The sequence below is a fragment of the Chroicocephalus ridibundus genome, chromosome 1 (genome assembly GCF_963924245.1).
Source record: "Chroicocephalus ridibundus chromosome 1, bChrRid1.1, whole genome shotgun sequence".
In the NCBI taxonomy this organism is placed as follows: domain Eukaryota; kingdom Metazoa; phylum Chordata; class Aves; order Charadriiformes; family Laridae; genus Chroicocephalus; species Chroicocephalus ridibundus.
Window position 1 is genome coordinate 204,935,040 of NC_086284.1, and position 18,343 is coordinate 204,953,382.

The window sequence follows — 18,343 nt, forward strand, 5'->3', positions numbered from 1 at the left end:
AGGGATCAATAAGGCTGAGAGAACATAGTACTATAACAAGTTAAACTCACTTTCCTGAACTTTCTTGAAAAAGGGCTGTGTGTTACTACTGAGAACAAAGTGTCACTTCTACAGAGGTATCCCCAGTTGGTGGCAGGGGATGTGAAAGAGCTGTAAACCACACAGTTGCTGAACTGGAGAAAGCTTAATGTCTTGGTGTATATTTGGTAAACCGGTGCTACGGAGCCAGCGTCAATGCACAAGCTTCATCCATGGCACAAGAGACTGCGGTAACTCCACAGGCCCCACTGGTCTCGTCTTTATCATGACAAGTCTGGAGAAAGAGACAGGCATCTCCCTTGAGGAGTCATCTCAGGAACAGCATCCAAATCAGTTTGGTCCCGGGGGTGCACAGAGTGGTGCTAGTCCCTGGCAGTGACCAAGAGGCTCACTGCAACCTCAGACACCTGAACCAGATGAGGCCTTCATGGCTTTCTCAGCTCCACTCCTGTGCAACACAGGCACCCAATCCCTTCACTTGCTAAATTTAAAAGAACAGGAAAAACAGCACTTATCAGGCATGCATCACTTTCTAAGCAATAAAAATACTTCACATACGGATCAAAGATGGAATTCAAATATCCCAAGTCTCACGGGAACAGACGTAAGTTATAAAGACATTACTGCTTTAAGCGAAAAGAACAGGATACAGAATAATCCACCATGCAGAAGAAAACATGCCTAATTAGAAAGTGGTGAATCTCTGCAGAGTGTCTGGAGGAGTGGACACGTCCCTGCACATGTTCCAGCTCGTGCTGTAACCTACTCCCCTCCCAAGGATGAGGGAGGGCTAGGCATCGAGTCCCTACAGGTACTGCCAAGGGAAAATACGACGTGATCTGCAGCGAGGAGGTGTATGTGTATTGACACCATCAATGTTCCCTTAGAGTATCACCCACATAAAGACACAATTATTTATTGATGATAAAAAAACCTATCTAAAATAGACGTGAATTCTTACTGTTAGGCTTACACTCAGTAAGAAAATTCTTTCTTTTTCAAGAATAGTTCAGAGTAAAGTGTTTGCTATTACACTGTCACTGCTGAAACTCTGGATATCTAATGACTTAGAAAAGGCACAGTACAAGAGGGAAGGTAAAAAAATTCAGTGAGCTGCTAATGAAAGGAAATTTAAAGATCTTCCAGATGATATAAACCTGTTCATAACTCATCAGCATACTACACTGACCTTTGAAAATTGTAAGTTTAAAAACAATCAGTCAGAACTTGGTGAAAAATATAAATATTACCACTGGTTTCAGTGGGCATGGCAGAAGGCCCTCAGCATATTTTTAGGCCCTCATGAAGTTAATATTATTCACATAATACACCTAACAGAATGAAGCCAGGTAATAACTATAGGACTATATAAGAATTAGAGACACCACGTAAAAGCACTGTACATACAGCATGGGTAGCCTGTGGGATCCAGAGAATGGCGGATACACCACATACAGAGCCTCCGCTCCCTCATACTGGTGCATCTGTCCCCCGTAGTCCCCAGCCATTCCTTATATCTGCAAGAATATAATAGAAAGAAAAGGCGTAACAGGGTGCTTCAAGACCTGAGAGAAGAGGGGAGCAATGGTTCAGGGTCACCATTCCCTCGCCCAGGTACTACCTAACAACTCTGGGTCTTCAGTTCTCCATTGTGAAGAACAAACTCCTAAAGTTTAATGACCACAGGGGCGTGGTGCAATATGTTTATGTTTAATACAGTTTTTAGAAGGCAGGGGACCACTGCTGAGCGGATTACAGTTACAGGCTCTTGTTCCAATCTGTTTTGTAATGTTTACCACTGTAATTGTATATTGTGATAAGCATAAAAGAGGTGGTATGAATAAAATCGGATTTCTCAAGGAAGCAAAAATCAAAAGACTTGAAAGTAAAAAGAACTCTCAGAAGCCTAAAAAGAAAGTCTTCTTGTCACAAGTTTTGTTGCCTGCAAAAAGAAATTAAAATTCTAACATATGTTCCCCAATATCTACGTCAGAGGTAAAAAGGAAACCGCACAGTTCCCAAAATATGTTTGTGGAAGCATCAACTAAAGGATCAATGACTCAACCTGAAAACGGAATTGTAAGTCTTCATTGGATCCATGATAGAGGACAATATGAGGAAGCACACCACTCCCACTTCATTCGTGTGGAACACAAAATAAAACCACAGGTCAAAAACCCCCAAAGTTCTTCTGATACTAATGAGAAGGAAGCGTATGTGCATATCCCAGATAGCTGGGAACAAAGAGCTTCCATTAATCCAGCCAGCCCAGGGTTACGTTATTTGTTTCTGTTAAGCCACTTACGTGTGTTCTACCTATTTGCATCAATGTGCAATTTCATAACCTAATCATTAAAGTGCGTTGATTTTATCTTCAGAGGGAAGGACAGTGGTAGTTTTAACTTTGCAGTCATGAAACCAATGCAAGGAAGCAAAATGGAGAAGTTTCATTAAAAAGGAGTATTCATTAAAAATAGCAGCGTGGGGATGTAAATGCAGAGTTCCTGCTGGTACCACTCGTATGATAAATGCGCTAAGAAACCCAGTAGCTGGATGTGATTGCAACCAGCCTATAAATAGACAATTCCAATTGCACATATAAATAATGTCTTTGAAAATGATCCATCAGTCACGTTGTGTTCTGATTAAGGAGCCCTGCATGAGAAGTGTGAACTGAACAGAAATGCCCCTGACATTTGCTGCCTCTCTTGCACAATACAACCACTTGCCACTTCAATCTCCATCCAACTGAGCACCTTCATTCTCATTGAAATTGGTGGGAGAAATTTAGCACTTTTAAAAATAAAGTCTAGTCCTGAATACATAGGCTTAATAAATTCACGAACGAAAACGTAACTCACAATCAGTCAGTCTTTACTTTTGGTAAACAAGTTTTTTCTACTTAATAATTCAACCTTAATGCAGAGCTATTAATCACAAATCTTAAAGCTGTTTTGTCACATATCCAGTCATTAAACTAAAATTACATAACACAGAAACTGATTTTGCTTCAGCCTTGAAAATGTCACAGATATTGAAAGAACTTTGCTCAAACTCCAAACAAGAATTAAATTATTGTCAGAGACAAACCACAAAATATTACATCCTAAAAATTATCTGCCAGAAATGTATGGGTATGTCAGAATTATGGTTGTCATTGGCACTTTTTAGTAACCACAATTACGTAAGTCCGTTTACCTAATGAGTTGTTCAATACAATAAACACATTCTGCAACTCAATAAACTTCTACTCTTTAAGAAAACTAAGGCTAGCACATTCATTCAAGAAAAATCTGCAATTCAAACCAAGCATTTCAAATAAACATCAGTGCACTATATCACAATTTCAAGTGTTTTTCCCCCAACTTGATCACCAAAACACTACAAAATAATAAAAAAAATAATATTGGTAAATCATTGCCATAGCAACTGACAGAGAAAGCCAGTTAGCACTCCTGAAACCTTGTTTGCTCTTTCAGAATGAAAGAAACTTAAAGTGTCATGCAAACACTAGAAAATGAATAAAAATAAAAAATAAGTAAACCTGCCACAGGAGATGAAAGAGAGTATTACTTTAAGGACAACAAAATTAGGATTCCACAAGAAGTACTGAGAAAGAAAACACATAAGCAATGCTACTTAGAAAGTAAGAATACATAAATGAACAACAGCATGTGACAAAACATTTTACAGCTTTTAGGCGAATTTAGCAAATACTATTACTTAGTGTTTTGTATCTATTATTAAATATTTTTTCCAAGTGAATTTCTTTTTTAACAAAATCATGAACACACCCTATGTTCCACTCAAAGCATCTTTAATAGTCACACACTCTGTAAATACCCCACTAAATTTACCTAATTAAGAAAGCTAGAAAACACCAAATATAAGCTTGTGTGCCATGCCCGTATTGTGCACACATGGCCACAAAAACTGCACGTTTCACTAGTATACAATTAGAAGAGAAGCAAACATAGAGCAAAAGCTGTGCTGTGTGTGTGAGCACGAGTCGGAGCGTGCACATGCCTATTAGTCCTTTCTCCACACACTGTGGTCCATCCACAGACATGCTCTAGAGCACTTTGAGACTGCCACAGGCTGATCATCAACCCAGATCAAGACCTCTCTGTTCCACGCATGCTCTTATGCTAGAAGGGCAGGAGGCCACTATTCTGCAAATCTAAAACAAAGTCATTTTTTTTTTATTTTCTTGTCCCTTAGAGACCACTCTTGTAGCTTGTTCCAGGCCCATCATTCCCAACCATTTAGAGAACAATTACAGATTGTTTCATTTCTAGCTTTTTATTTATTTGAGACAGCATTTACACTGTTGCTCTGTAACATCACGAGAGCCTGAGCTTTCATTCCCAGTGATCTTGGAGGTGCAGTCCCACTTACATTTGTTTATGATCTCCAGTGCGTCATGACCAGCTAAATGTACTTGTGAATTCAATTAACTGCTTTTCATACAAATTTGTCGGGGCAGCTTTTTGTTCTATGTCAGGTGACAGTAGTAGTCTGTCTTTAGGGTAGCCACACCATCTACAGGAATTAATTTATTCCTGTATCCTTCAAATTTAAATCTACACAGTTTCTTGACTGTTCCACAGTCAAGGCGTGTTCAGAAGGTTTTGGGCAACTGGCATCCAGTCAGGTGTGAGGATGCCATGAGCTGCATGACCGCATCAGCAAGTACCCAGCGATTCACACAGTTCACACCTCTGCCAAACTGCAGCAGACCACTCTCTAACAGCAGGCAGCCTTTGTCTCCTTTCTGCAGCACAGCTTTTATGTCAACGCGCATTTTAACCTTCCTGCCCTGCGAGACCAAGTTCTCTGCAGATATGGGAATGTGCACAGTGCTGGCGAGGAGCATGTCTCCCACCCAAGCATCACTGTTGCTGGGCACTTGGTGGTAGACGTACCAGGAAGGGTTTGAAACCCCACTTAACTCTTTCTTTTTGACCATACTAAGCATAGGCTTCCTACTCTCATCTTCCAGGCCCTTCCTAGCCCGGCTTATCAGCTATTGTCACACTGCATCAGTCCTCTCTGTCTCTGCTTTGCTACTGTGACAGCTGCCTGACCACACTTCTCCAACAGCCCTTCTACTATTTTTCCACACCATCCTTTACACGTGGATTGCGTTTCTTGAGCTGATCCATAAAAATTGTACCACTTCCCCTTCCTCATTCTTGCAGCAGACCAACTTCTTGGATGGCATATGAAAGAAACCAACTGGATTGGCTTAGTAAACCCCATACATATGGCTTATAAAGATGAAATATGGGACACTCAATACTTCTCCTTCCTACATGGTTTGACTCGTGCAAGCAAGAAATTTAATTAGCAAAATGTACAGTCTTTACCAACATGCAACAGCAGATCAGTGTCGTCGGGCACTACTGAACCATGATCGCAAATTACACTCTCCTCTGTAATTAATCACCAAGAAACTGATCCCAGAAGCACATCTCAGGAGGATCTTTTAGATTAGGATCTCATCTTTTCAGTGTAATTATGCCACACCATGGGTGTAAATATTTCTTTTCTCCTTTCTTAGTTGTCTTGTACCTGAAGCATTCATTCATACTGACCAAGAGAAGATGTGATTTACTCTGTGCGATGTGCCTAAAAATCCTACAGAACAGCAGGTAAGCCTTACATAGACAGCCATTTTTGCCACGTTTTATGTAAATACGTACACACACATACACATTTTTGTCTGCTCATGCCTGATTCTTTGATTTAGTCCATTTGAGCCTAAACCCCAAACTGGTAATGACTGACATTCCCCGGGAATTTATTCCCAAATGGCTAGCATAAATTGGGCAGTTCTTTTAAAATAAAGAATAAGATCAGTGTCTATCTTCTCAGTAAAGAAAAGGTGTGAAAAAATTCAATTCTGTCCTGCATGAGTATTTTTGCACAATACCAAAGTATATTACTATGGTTGGATAGACAAAAAAAATAATAAAAGAGTAGGTATACTCTGTTCTAGGCCCATTCAGAACAGGTGGGAAAATAGTTCCAAAACGAATGCTAGCAGGAAAAAAAGGAAGAAAGATGTCTCTTCCTGTTGCTCATTGGCAAGAATATGAGGGAGCAGAAAGTAATTCTCCTCTAGGACTCCCCCCTTTCAGTGTCCTAAGTCCCCAGCTCACAGAGCACACTTCTGCTACAGAAATGCTCCACTCTCAAGCTGTACTTCCAAAACACGACTGTGATAGCAGGAAAGATCAAGGCCGGCAACTAGGCGGTGAATTTGTGGCTTAAAAGATGTACTCATCCTCATCACTTACTAGACTGCACGCACGGGAATTTTAAGCGTATAAACTCCCAGTTTTGATGCAGTGTGCAGCTGATGTTCAGCGTGAAAGATGGTTTCAGAGGCTGACTGAAGCTTTGAGATCAGGCTGATGGGGATCCTTCTTGTGCGACTGATTATTTGAAACTGAATCTCCACATTTGCATTATTTCCTTGTGTACGGAGAGGGGAAAGAGTTCGTGTTCCCATGCAGCCTGACACTTAACAAGTAAGCAAGGCTTTAACATTTCCACTTAAAATGTATTCCTCTGACAAGTTAATTTTTCTTTATTTTCTGATCAAGTTCTGTTACCTACTCTAACTATGTAATAAATACATATATACAATTTTCTTCATGAGTGGACTGTCACATATAGCAATATTTCACTCTCGCATGCTCACAATAATTCTTCACAATAAGTGTGAAGACATCAGAAAATTTTTTTCACGTTCACATGAAATAGTGATCAGAACAAAGACAGGAATTATTCACCGTTTTGTTATTGATCTACATCACTAACTTAAAACCACAATCCTTTAAGATGCATTGCATTAATACAACAAAATTTTATTATTTTTAAATTTAATTATCCCCTAAAGAAGAAAAGGGATTTAATTTGGGTGAGAGAGATATAAGGAAGAAAAATATTTATAATATTTATTCAGAGAAATTTCTGAAACTAGAACTCAGGAGAGATTCTCAAATTCATGTTCAGTCCTTCTACGATTTTCTTACAAATTTTATACTAAAAAGCTATGTATATCCCGCTTTACACACATGAACACCACTGCCATACAATGGCCAGATTTGTCTCCATTTGCCACATGATCAAGCACCATGGGAAGGAGCAGGACTCCTCCTGACTTACACAGTCAATATAAGATTGAAACAGGAGAGATCCTGAGTTCAAAATCTATTAAGGAGATTCATTAATAGCAAGCTAATAATCAAATGGGACAAGTGGGAGTAAAAATAGTGCATGCAGAAGAATGTCTTTAGTCCCTTACTGCAATATGCCTTGCAGTGCTCCGCTGTCATTTCACGCTGTTAAAACACAACTATGCATGGTAGAAAAGCCAGTTATTCATGCTTTGCTCCACCCCAGCTGTTTGTATGCAATGGTCACATGACCATTTCCATTAGTTTCTGTATACAATAAGCCTTGTCTTATTCATCTCTCATCCTCCAGAACAAATCTTCTACCACACAAAAATCAAACCACATGAAATCACAGATGGAATGTAATTGTTTTGGGAAACTGGTAAGCAGATACTACAGCCTACAGATTCATGCTCTATCTATACCTCTATAGTGGAGGTAGCATACCTCCCTAATCTAAATACAAATGTTGAAGAACAAAATAGCATAGCAATCTAAGTTGATCTTATCACTTTGATACTAAAATATTTTAGAGAAGAAAAATCAGAATTATTAAATAATGACTATCAATACACATCTGCTCCAAAAATAATTTAAAAATCCTTCCTATTTCTTTCAGTAATGTGCATACTCATTAAAAAAAAACAGCAACTCTTTTCTTTCAAAATCTTTCAAAATCATGAGTTATGAGCATCCTGATAAAAGCATTGAAAGGTTATTAACTTCTCTGATCATGGTTAGATTCTGGGGTCTTACTGGAATCGCTGAGATTATCAATGGTGGATGCGAACGTGGAAGCAGGTTAAAACAGAAACACAGTATGACCTACAGGTTGTCAGACACAGGAAGAATTTGTTGTGTGCCAAATGTTAACCAGACATAAGAGAGGAACTATTAATCTAAAAAATCTGGCTATAAAATAAAGAGAAATTAAAATACAACAGAGAATAATCTGTACCTTATAACAACTATTTCACAGGACTCACTGCAACCTGAGAGCATCCATTAAGAAATCTTAGTACATTTATTCAATAATCATTGACATGTGCAAACTACTGCTTGCAGATAAATAACAGCCATATTTATTGTTATTAATATGAACATTTGGCCTCATTTCTGTATTTATTTTGATAGAAAGTCTGTTTTGTCTGAAAAACCTGTTTTCTCTGGAATTTATTCACTACTATTCAGTTACATAGCACAAAGAAGATCTCCTCTTTGCCTGTAATGCATTTGTTTGGTCATAAAAGAAATATTAGATACTACATTAAAGCATTCCCAGTACGAGAGTACCAAATACTGGTCTGCCTAAAATAAGAAGAAAAAAAATTTCGCTCCTTAGATAGGCCCCCACCTAGTCTGAAGCAGAGCAGACTACGCGGACCTGAGTACCCAAGAAAGCAGGGGGAGCCAGGCTCTGGCACGGTCCCTGGCACAGTCCCAAATGGGACTGTTCCCAAAGAGCGGTACGGATGAGACCACACTGCTGGCTGCGGGAAGGGCTTAACATGTAGACACAAACTCTACTGTAGCACCTTCCCATACCCATCTTATTTACTAGTTGCATACACAAAACAAGCTTAAAGAACTAGGTCAGTCAGTCTAACCACTCCATACTTTGCTAGGATAATTTGAGCTCTTCATCAAACTAACCAGGCAATAGCCCATTAAGACAAATTTAATTCATATTTCAACACCAACCTCTGGTTTATGTTTCATGTACCTGAAACAAGATCAGCCCAAACAGCTGAAAAAACCATGATGATTATTTATACAAGACTTTATGGTGAATACTTTCCAAAAGTAATACTGAAACAGCAGGAAAAAATTCTATTTCCTATAAAGGGATGTATGCAGTAATTTATGAACTCAAAACACATAACACACCTATTTTCTAAGAAGTTTGCTATCTAGCTTTACTGAATTGTATGATTTAAAAATAATTACTCTGTACATTTTAGCCTATAAAATGCAGTCTAGAAATACGTGCTTGCAAGGATATCTAAACAAACAGAGAAATACAGATGAAACCTCAAGAAATCATATAAATCATCCCTATGCATTGCTGTGATATGAATTAGATCCCTATCCCTGCAGAAAAGCATTTTACCTTTCCTTAAAACTTCTGAGATAACACAATATTTCCGAGCAGTTTAGTCTATTGCTTCACTAAGTGTTTCGTTAAAAAATTTTCCCCAAAGCCTAGCCTAAATATTTGTGTGTGTACAATTTAGGCCAATCACTACTTGTTTATTTCCTTCCTTCCCTGCCACCTCCTTGGGACAAATATTGATAGCCCTCTCTATAGCAACCTATCACACAGCACAAGACTTTACCTCTTTCTTCCTGCCATCGCCCCTCCCTCCCTTCTCTTGCCTTCTTTCCTCCCTTCCTCCACCACCTCAGACTCTGCCTTCTAGTATGCATCTACTAAATCTCTTCTTTTATTAAGCTTAGTGTTAAAGCGTTATGACAAAACAGCTTAAGCACGGCCATATCTAAAATCTGGCATGACATTAATTTACAAGAGCTAGACTATTTCTGTAATTTGGCTGCATATATGGGCTCTGAAAAATTTGTATTCAACCTCTGCTGATGATCTATACAAGGAAACACTTTGCCACACCATGCTAGAATCTGTTTCAGATTTTGGACATTTAATAAAGGAATAAATGAATGTTGAAAGTGAACTACTCAGAAAGCTCCAGAAGTAATGCACAGATAGCCTAAATTTTGTTTTCTTTTGAGTAAGAATACTCCTGTCCAACTATACACTGTAGTATGGAACAGTCGTAGTATGGATGCAATGCAGTCCAGAGAAGAAAAAGTTTCACGGGCAGAACCTTTACAAGAACAGCTAAAACAATCGAACGAGGAAGGAGGCAGACAAGCTTCTGAGCGCACAAGCTCTTCTTCCTATCTGCATCAAAAGCAACAAATCTCAAAGTAACAACAACTCAGGAACAAGTACTCCAAGTTTAACGTCATGATGTTATTTTGTTGGACAGTCTGAACAAAAACAGTGGTTAGCATTTGGAAGCTAATGTGCACACTCTCTAAGCATCCTTAAGCCTATGTTATTACATCATTTTTCTATAGAAACTTTTTGCAAATTCCCAGAATATATGAGGAGGCTAGACAGAGCCAATTAAACTCTTGTGTCTGTGATTGTCTCATTTGCTTGTGAAGTGCACAGCAAGAGAAACTGAAGAAAGGAAGCTGGATCACTTGGTTATGGGTTGGGTGGGAAAGAGCTGCTATTGCTAACTTTCCACAGACCCCAGAGTGTTGTGAGGCAGGCCACTGAAATCAGTTCTTCAGCCTCAAGAGTTTCACCTGTGCTTTCAGCAGGACCAGGACCAGACTGAAGCACAGCTCTCTCCCTGACTCAGTGGCTATAAGGTGCCCACAGTGCAGTGCACCGAGCCCATATCATTATACAGCAGCCTAAGCTCAGTCCAGAGACAAGTCCCACCAGCTCTTGTGGCACCTGATATCAGAAGCTACTCTTGGGAAGACCCTGTGGCTCGTTTCTCCCTGTGACACTGGCCATGGGTAACTCTGAATGAGCAGATGGAATATATGAGTTGCAAGTTTCACTATGGCACATAGAAAAAAAACACAGCGTAGACACACCACAGGGCAGAGAGATATAATCACCTGACCTTTAAACTGCTGTGCACATACAATTACAGCTATACTCTGTTGGAGCTATGATGCTAAGTGCTTCACAGAAAGAAAACAGGGATCTCACGTAGGGCATTCAATTTCTGATGCAGGCAAAATTAGCGATACACATTCTGACTTGAATATTGATGCTCCACTTCCTACAAGCTTGGGATACTCCTCATTCATGAATGGAAATGGGTGTTGGGAAATTCCTCAAGGTTCGTGAAGCATTTAAGTGTTACAATGATGGTAACTCTAAGAGAGACCATGACAAGGAAAGACAATTTTCTCTGTAAGGACTGGAGAGTAGGGACTATACAACGCATTTGTGCAAAATCACAAAATAAAGATGGGAGTATGTTACACAGAATCACAGAATTGTAGGGGTTGGAAGGGACCTCTGGAGATCATCTAGTCCAACCCCTCCTGGCAAAGCAGGTTCACCTAGAGTAGGCTGGACAGGAATGCGTCCAGGCGGGTTTTGAATATCTCCAGAAAAGGAAACTCCACCACCCCTCTTGGGCAGCCTGTCCCGGTGCTCTGTCACCCTCAAAGTAAAGAAGTTTTTTCTCATGTTGAGATGGAATTTCCTGTGTTCCGGCTTGTGTCCGTTGCCCCTTGTCCTGTCACCAGGCACCACTGAGAAGAGCCTGACCTCATCCTCTTGACACCCACCCTTTAGATATTTATAAGCATAACCTGAATTTGGTTTGGGGGTTGTTCATCAGAACAAGCAGAATCAGTAACTCTGCTTGAAGAACTACACTGGAATGACTGGTCCATCAATGAAGTTCTTTATTCTTCTTCCTTCTGTCACTATGATTTGATATGCTTCTACAACGACACTGTCTCCTACCTGAGCATTTCAAAGGGGAGTTTACAGTTACTTCATTCCTCACCATTATTTTGGGTACAACTCCAGTTTCTGCTTTACTGTATTAAAAGGGGATAGCACTTCATTTCAATTAGCTACCTTTCTCTGACAATTTTTAACATGCCATAGGAAAGTGGGTGCCAATCCTCTTTAAGAAAATATAAATATAATTCAAGCAGATTGGAATTACAAATGAAATACTGTTCCTAGGGGCATATTCTATCCTTGGCTAACGCCATTGATTTGCTCTTTCTAAATAATAGTTTATATGTAATAATTGAATTGAATATCACCTATGTTCTCCCATACTTATAATTTCAGAAAGCAATTAGCCATTCCTTCACTGACAGGCCACCCATGGTCTAAATTCAGAAAAATTCCTCAGTGTTTCTTAAGTAGGTTGTCACATTTTCTGTAGAAATCATTAAACTGAAAACTAGCAGTGATATATGTAAATGCTACTGTGGGCATGACTAATCCACAGTCCACACATCTGTTCAGAATAATGAAGCCCAAAACTTTTATCTTGTCACTTTCTTCCTAATGGCACCTTACGCAAAGACGAAGAATGAGATTAAGAATAGATAAATTGTTCTGGCAAACTTGCTCCCAGATTTTTCCCTTTTATGAGGGCTGCGCAGAACCTCCCTCCTCCTTTCTGAACGCGTGCCAAAAAGCAAGCATCCATCATATGCCAGGCAGAGGCGTGAGCCCTGTGCGTCAGAGGGGGGGAGCTGAGAACACCCATCGCCGCCGCGTGATGAGGACACAGCCAACTCGGGCAGGACGCCACAAGGACAGCCCTGTAACGTGACCTGTGTGTGACAAAGTATGCACGTGTGTCCAGTTTCTGATGCAGTGGCACTGTGCTGCTACCAGTCGTGCAGTCACAAGGCTCGGAGATCTGACAGGCAACCCACCACTGGCATCATCATTATTAATAATGATGCTATAAAGTACTCACTAACTTGTTTGTGAAGCATTTAACTGTGTGTATGTAGCATTTTAATAAAAGCAACGAGCTTGAGGGGCTTAGAAATTAATCAGTGTACTTAGATTAAAAGATTTACCTATTTCTGAGAATTCTAAAAGGACTGAAAATGTTGTAAGTTTCCCATTAAGTGTTTTCTGCCAACTGAGATTAACAGAAAATATTTCTAACCTGTGGAAATTCCTGCTGGAAAATATTTAAATAATTGCAAGGCTTGAGCAGAAGTCAATTTAATTGACTTCTTTACCAATTCAAATTAACTACCATCTGTGTTAGACAATTCCATCATCACAGCTTTTGAACACCTCAATTAAGAATAAAGAGAATGTTGCATCATGTTAAAATTTTCTAAATCTAAAATTTGTAGTTAAGTAAAATGAGTTTTGATTCTTAGAAAACTTCTGTACTTCCACAAAAAGAGAAAAAAGAGGGGGGAAAATTAAAAAAAAACCCAACAAATAGGCCACTAAATACAGATTCGTCTTTATCAGAAATTCCTACAATACAGAACTGACCTCCATACAAAAATATTTTGGATTTGAATACCTGCTAAATAAATTAAACATATCCTTTTCAAAGGGCATAAAAAATGGCTTCCTTCTTTCTCAGCCTTTCCTCTTCAGTTAATCAGCCATGTAAAACTGACAGTTCTTGGCAGTGTGTGTAAAGCCAAAAAATATTTCCAAGTTCAACAAGTGCAAATACAAAAAAGTTTCAAAGTTAAAAAAAAAAAAAGAAAAAAAGAATATTTGTTGCACAGAGATATCCTCTACTGTCATGTGAGATTCTCTCTTTCTCAGTTAGGTTGATGGCTGATGCAGTAGGTGTATAATGTAGGCATCAATTTACTTATAATGTGTTTCTCTCTTTTCTTTGGAGAAGTCCTTACTGGCATCCACAGTGAAGAAGCCTGAAAGTTTTTGCCTTCTCTGCTTCCTTCTGTTCTTTCCACAAGAGCGGCATTGCTTTGATTGCAAGTTTATTCCAGATACACCTAAGCCAGTTTCTCCCTAGAGGTTCAGCACTGATGTACTCTGCCTATGTTGACTATGTTTAAATTATTTTTGCTTAGAGCTTTATGGAGAGCTGGCAAATAAGCTACTTCTCTTTCCCACTTGGTTGAGAGAACAATATTTTAAACTTCATTTACTTCCTTTCCACAGGACAAAAATGGTATTTTGAAGTTGGACATTGTTTGGGAGAGAAGAATGAAGTTATCTCTGTTGCTGTAAGAGATGCTCCACAGATGCCTTTGAGCCAATCTCGCAGTTCTTCTTAGCCTGAGAAGGCCAACTCACAGCAACCTCAGTCAGGTTCTCTTCACTCTTTCGCAAGCCTAAGCAGATACACAACTGAAGTAACCTCATAGACTGTTACCTATTTCTTAATTAAGATGATATAATACATTTGTATATATTACTAGTAAATGGGTATAAATAGCCTCCGTAAATAGTATCTATCAAGTATAAATTTAAGCTCATTCTGTAGGAAACCCATGCTGGTTTTGCTACATTATTCTAAACTCCCGCTAGTATTTAATGAGATAATTTACTTGTTTATCTATCCATCAAGATACTGAAAAGCAGGAATCTAATGCTTCTGCTAACAAACAGAACTACATCAGTTTTTGAACCCTAAGTATCTGTCATGGTTTGGGCTGTTCTGACCACTGAGACCAATGACAGATGCTCTCTCCACACCTCTCTCTCCAAGGAGAGATCGGAGAGAGAGAAAGACACTTATAAGTTTAGAAGAAACTAAACTACTTTAATGAAAATATTAATAGTAAAACAAAAAGAAAATAATGAAATATATACAATATATACAGAACTGTATCAAGCTCCCAGGGTGACGATCATGTCACCAGCAGACACTGGGAAAGTTCCAGACTGGACTCAGTGATGGCTGGGAACTGGATTACGGATCTGGAGCCAGGAATGCATGGATCAGGATCAAAGGCAGATGAACAGACAGAGTCCTCCCTGGACATCAGCCATTGAAGAAAAAGAGCTGACTCTTTGATCTTTAGCTTTTATACTGAGCACGATGGAATACCCCCTTGGTCAGTTTTGGGTCACCAAAACTGTCCTGTCTGCTCCTCCCCGCAGGTGGGACTCCTCTACGCTTTTCCGCTTCCGACCCTCCAATGGGGCAAATAACAAAGCTAGTGTCCTTGGTTGTTAGGGCAATACGTATAAGCAAGAGCCCTTCTGCATACCATTCCCTGGCATAAATTTGAACAATCAGGTCTTATCTCTCTGAGAGCGAACAATGACTCCATAACCTGCTGTTAATTTTCAGAAAGTTCAATTAGTTAGAAGAGGCTTAGCTAAAAAGTAAAATTACTGAACAGAAAATTGGTTCTGTTTTACCTCAAGCCAGGACATTACCTTAGACGGATGGAAAGTAATCTCATCCATAGCAAGAAAGTATCTGTCTATATTCAGAAACTGCATCTCTTGGCTACCTCAGCTTGTTCAGGAATTTCCGCTCATTTTTCACCTCATGAACGTACTCACAGCTTTCTCTTCCACTTCATGCTGCTTCTACCTCCATGCCCCCCTTTCTTCCCATTCACATCTCTTGATCACCCCAACAGTTTTTCTCCTTTCTCTTTATCTCAGTCCCATCAGAATTTAAAACAAAAATTAAGATTTAACTACTTGCAGCTGTCTCGCTGTTTATTCCAGCTCTATAAAGTATTTTTAATCTCCCCTTCTTGCTAAACTCCTCTGTTTAAGACTATGATATCTACTATTCTTTGTGCATAGTCTAGAACAATGGAGTATACTATTAACTAGCCCATAAGCAGCTATGTCATCAGCACGATGGCATATGCATATTTTATGTATAGAGCCCACATTGCATATATAGACACACATATCCATTAACACATATAAGAGATATTAAATTATGTAGCTCAATAAATTTTAAAAATTGAAATTCAAGAACAATTAATTGATCCCAGCTTACTTATGCCTTTATCTTCTACATACCAATGACAGTACATTAATACATTCACAGCATGTTAACAGGAACAGCTGTTAAATAATAAATGCCTTACTATATTGTTTTCAGCAGGTGCTTCAGCAATTAAACTCTGTCTGCTTAATTTCTAGCTCAGTTAGGAAAAAATAACTACATCTTATGCCACCAAGTAAAATACTAGGCATTATCCAAAGAATAACAGAAACATCAAAAATCGAGACATCCACTGTAGAGAATTATTGTTCTTTGTGAAGAAAATGTGTGTCATCTCCTGGCTTCTCCCTGCTTACCACTGCAAGAGCTCAAAAAGCAGCTTTTAGCAGAAGAGTTTAGGAGCCTTCGTTGCAGCTATCATTGGATGTTTTGCCTCAGCTGGTGTCAGGATTTCAGTTCTTTCTCCATCCCACCACTGGCTAAAGGCAGCCACTACTACACTTCTTTCAGATGTAGTTATTTGGGAGCCACAGCGCAGGTCAGTTGGAGACACAATGAAAATCAACACACTAAAACCTCCTGCATTTCCATTTTCTTTAAATCAGTGCACCCTCAAGCAGCACAACTCCTAGGTCTATGCAAGGGAACTAGAGACAACCTATGGGCAGAGGGGTGACAAGGGCAGGGACCCTAAAGTCAGAATCAGTCTGCAGTATCACTAGATCAGATGCAACATGAAACCATGTGCTACAGCCAACTCTCCAAATATTCATCATTAACTTGGAGTAATGTTCATCAGAAGCAAATTTTCAAAAGCACTCAAGAATCAACAATCTTGCACATTTCAAATTTTAAAATAGCTTTTAGCTAAATAGCCCAAAATTGAGAGAAACCCACGTTCTAGAAAAACACTACGTTTCATTTGGTCAGTCTCTCATTTCCTAAACGTGAGAATCAACTTTGATTACAGAATGCTATTAAGCATAAAAAAAAACAGCTACTATCTGCCTTTTCCATTTGCAAAGTATCTTGACTACTTTTATGTAACCATTGTTCAATTAAAAAAAAAGTATCTAAAAATATGGTTAGTACCACAAACATCACAGAATCACAGAATGTGATCCTGTGAATCCCTGTAAGATGTTTGTATTATCAGCACAGTTTGTTTCATATTTTTAATTTTATATTCTATCAATCAAGTTTCTTATATGTACTGCATCTCTCCAGAGTCACTTAGTATGGAGGAAGAAAAGTAGGAACTATCACCTTTCATAGGCTTTCTTGTTTGAAAAATAATTATTTTGACTATTAAAGCTGGCAGAAACTTAATAAAACAATACATATAGTAGACTGCAGTATGACCTTGTTCCAGCTGGGAGTATATTCACATGATTTACATCTGGACCATTCCATGCAACTTGACTCATTATCCTGAATAAGATAATTTTATTTTATCTCTCCACAAGACCAAAACACATTAAATATTAATTACCTATAGAAATTATTTCCCTCATAATTGCGCAAAAATTTCAGGCTTCTAACATGTTTTTAGTTTCCTTTTAAAGGAACATCAAAAATAACTGATTTTTTTTTTCCGGAGCAAGTACTAGCTTTTCAAACAATCAAACTCTCTTACTGAAATGCAAACGCTTATCACACATCTGTTATAAGGACTGCATTCATTAAAGTCAGCTATCAATCAGTCACAGTAAAACTTGCCTTAAAACAGGGAATGTAATTTGCATAAAGCCCTGCTCACTGTTACTGAGTGCTAGTTAACGAATCATTCCTTTCCTTTCATGCTACAGCACCTCAGGAAGTATTATCATTACTTAAAACATGAGAATATTTGGAATTCATTACATTTTCTTACTTTGTGCTACATCTGCTAGGCACCAGTCCTGCAAATGCAAACCTCCGTTTTTTTATGCAGTTCCTTAGTAATCCTGAGGACCTCCACTAACATTTTTATATTGACAAGGAACTATCTGACCGAGGTTGTAAGCAGCAAAATTAGAAGTCTGGATAGGCTTACCGCATTATGGAATACAAACTTATTACATTTACTAAAAATGACTTGCAGTTGAAAACAGAAACCATTTTATAGTTAGATTTTAAACTTAGCATACTGAGACGCCCAGAAACAGCTCACATCTCCGTCTCTGCTGACTCTTATGAGTCAGTCATGAGTCTCACTACATTTAGTGGTGGCTCTTACGCCCCATATTCAGAATCATAGTATTTCAAACTAATAAGACTTAGGTTCTGGGCCTCGTGGTTCAAGTGAAAAAAGCCCTCAAAAATGAAGCCTCCAGGCTACGATACAGCAGAACAACAAGGCAAGGCAAAGAATATTCATTTTTAATGACACGTAATTTGGAGAGATCTGTTACATGTAATGGAATAAGGTAAATCACCCTCTGAGCCGGCACGAACCAAGTTAACTTGAAGAATACCCAAACCGTCACCAAGCTAGGCAGGTGCAGCCCTGGCACAACACACCATCACCAGCAATACGGCCTCTAGGACCCGATCTGCCAGCTCTGCGCAGCACAGCAACCCACTCTGTACACAAACCAGCTCGGTCTTGAAAAACACAGGGAGATGTCTAGCACAGTTGTACATTTTCTCACGCATAGCTCATCACCAAATTGTGTTTCA

The 18,343-nt window shown here is 39.0% G+C and overlaps 1 protein-coding gene across 1 annotated transcript in view; it reads right to left on the minus strand.

Moving 5' to 3' along the window:
- PRKAR2B (protein kinase cAMP-dependent type II regulatory subunit beta) overlaps positions 1–18,343 on the minus strand; it is a 94,161-nt gene that overhangs the window by 42,031 nt on the left and 33,787 nt on the right. The gene's annotated exons all lie outside the window — the stretch shown is intronic.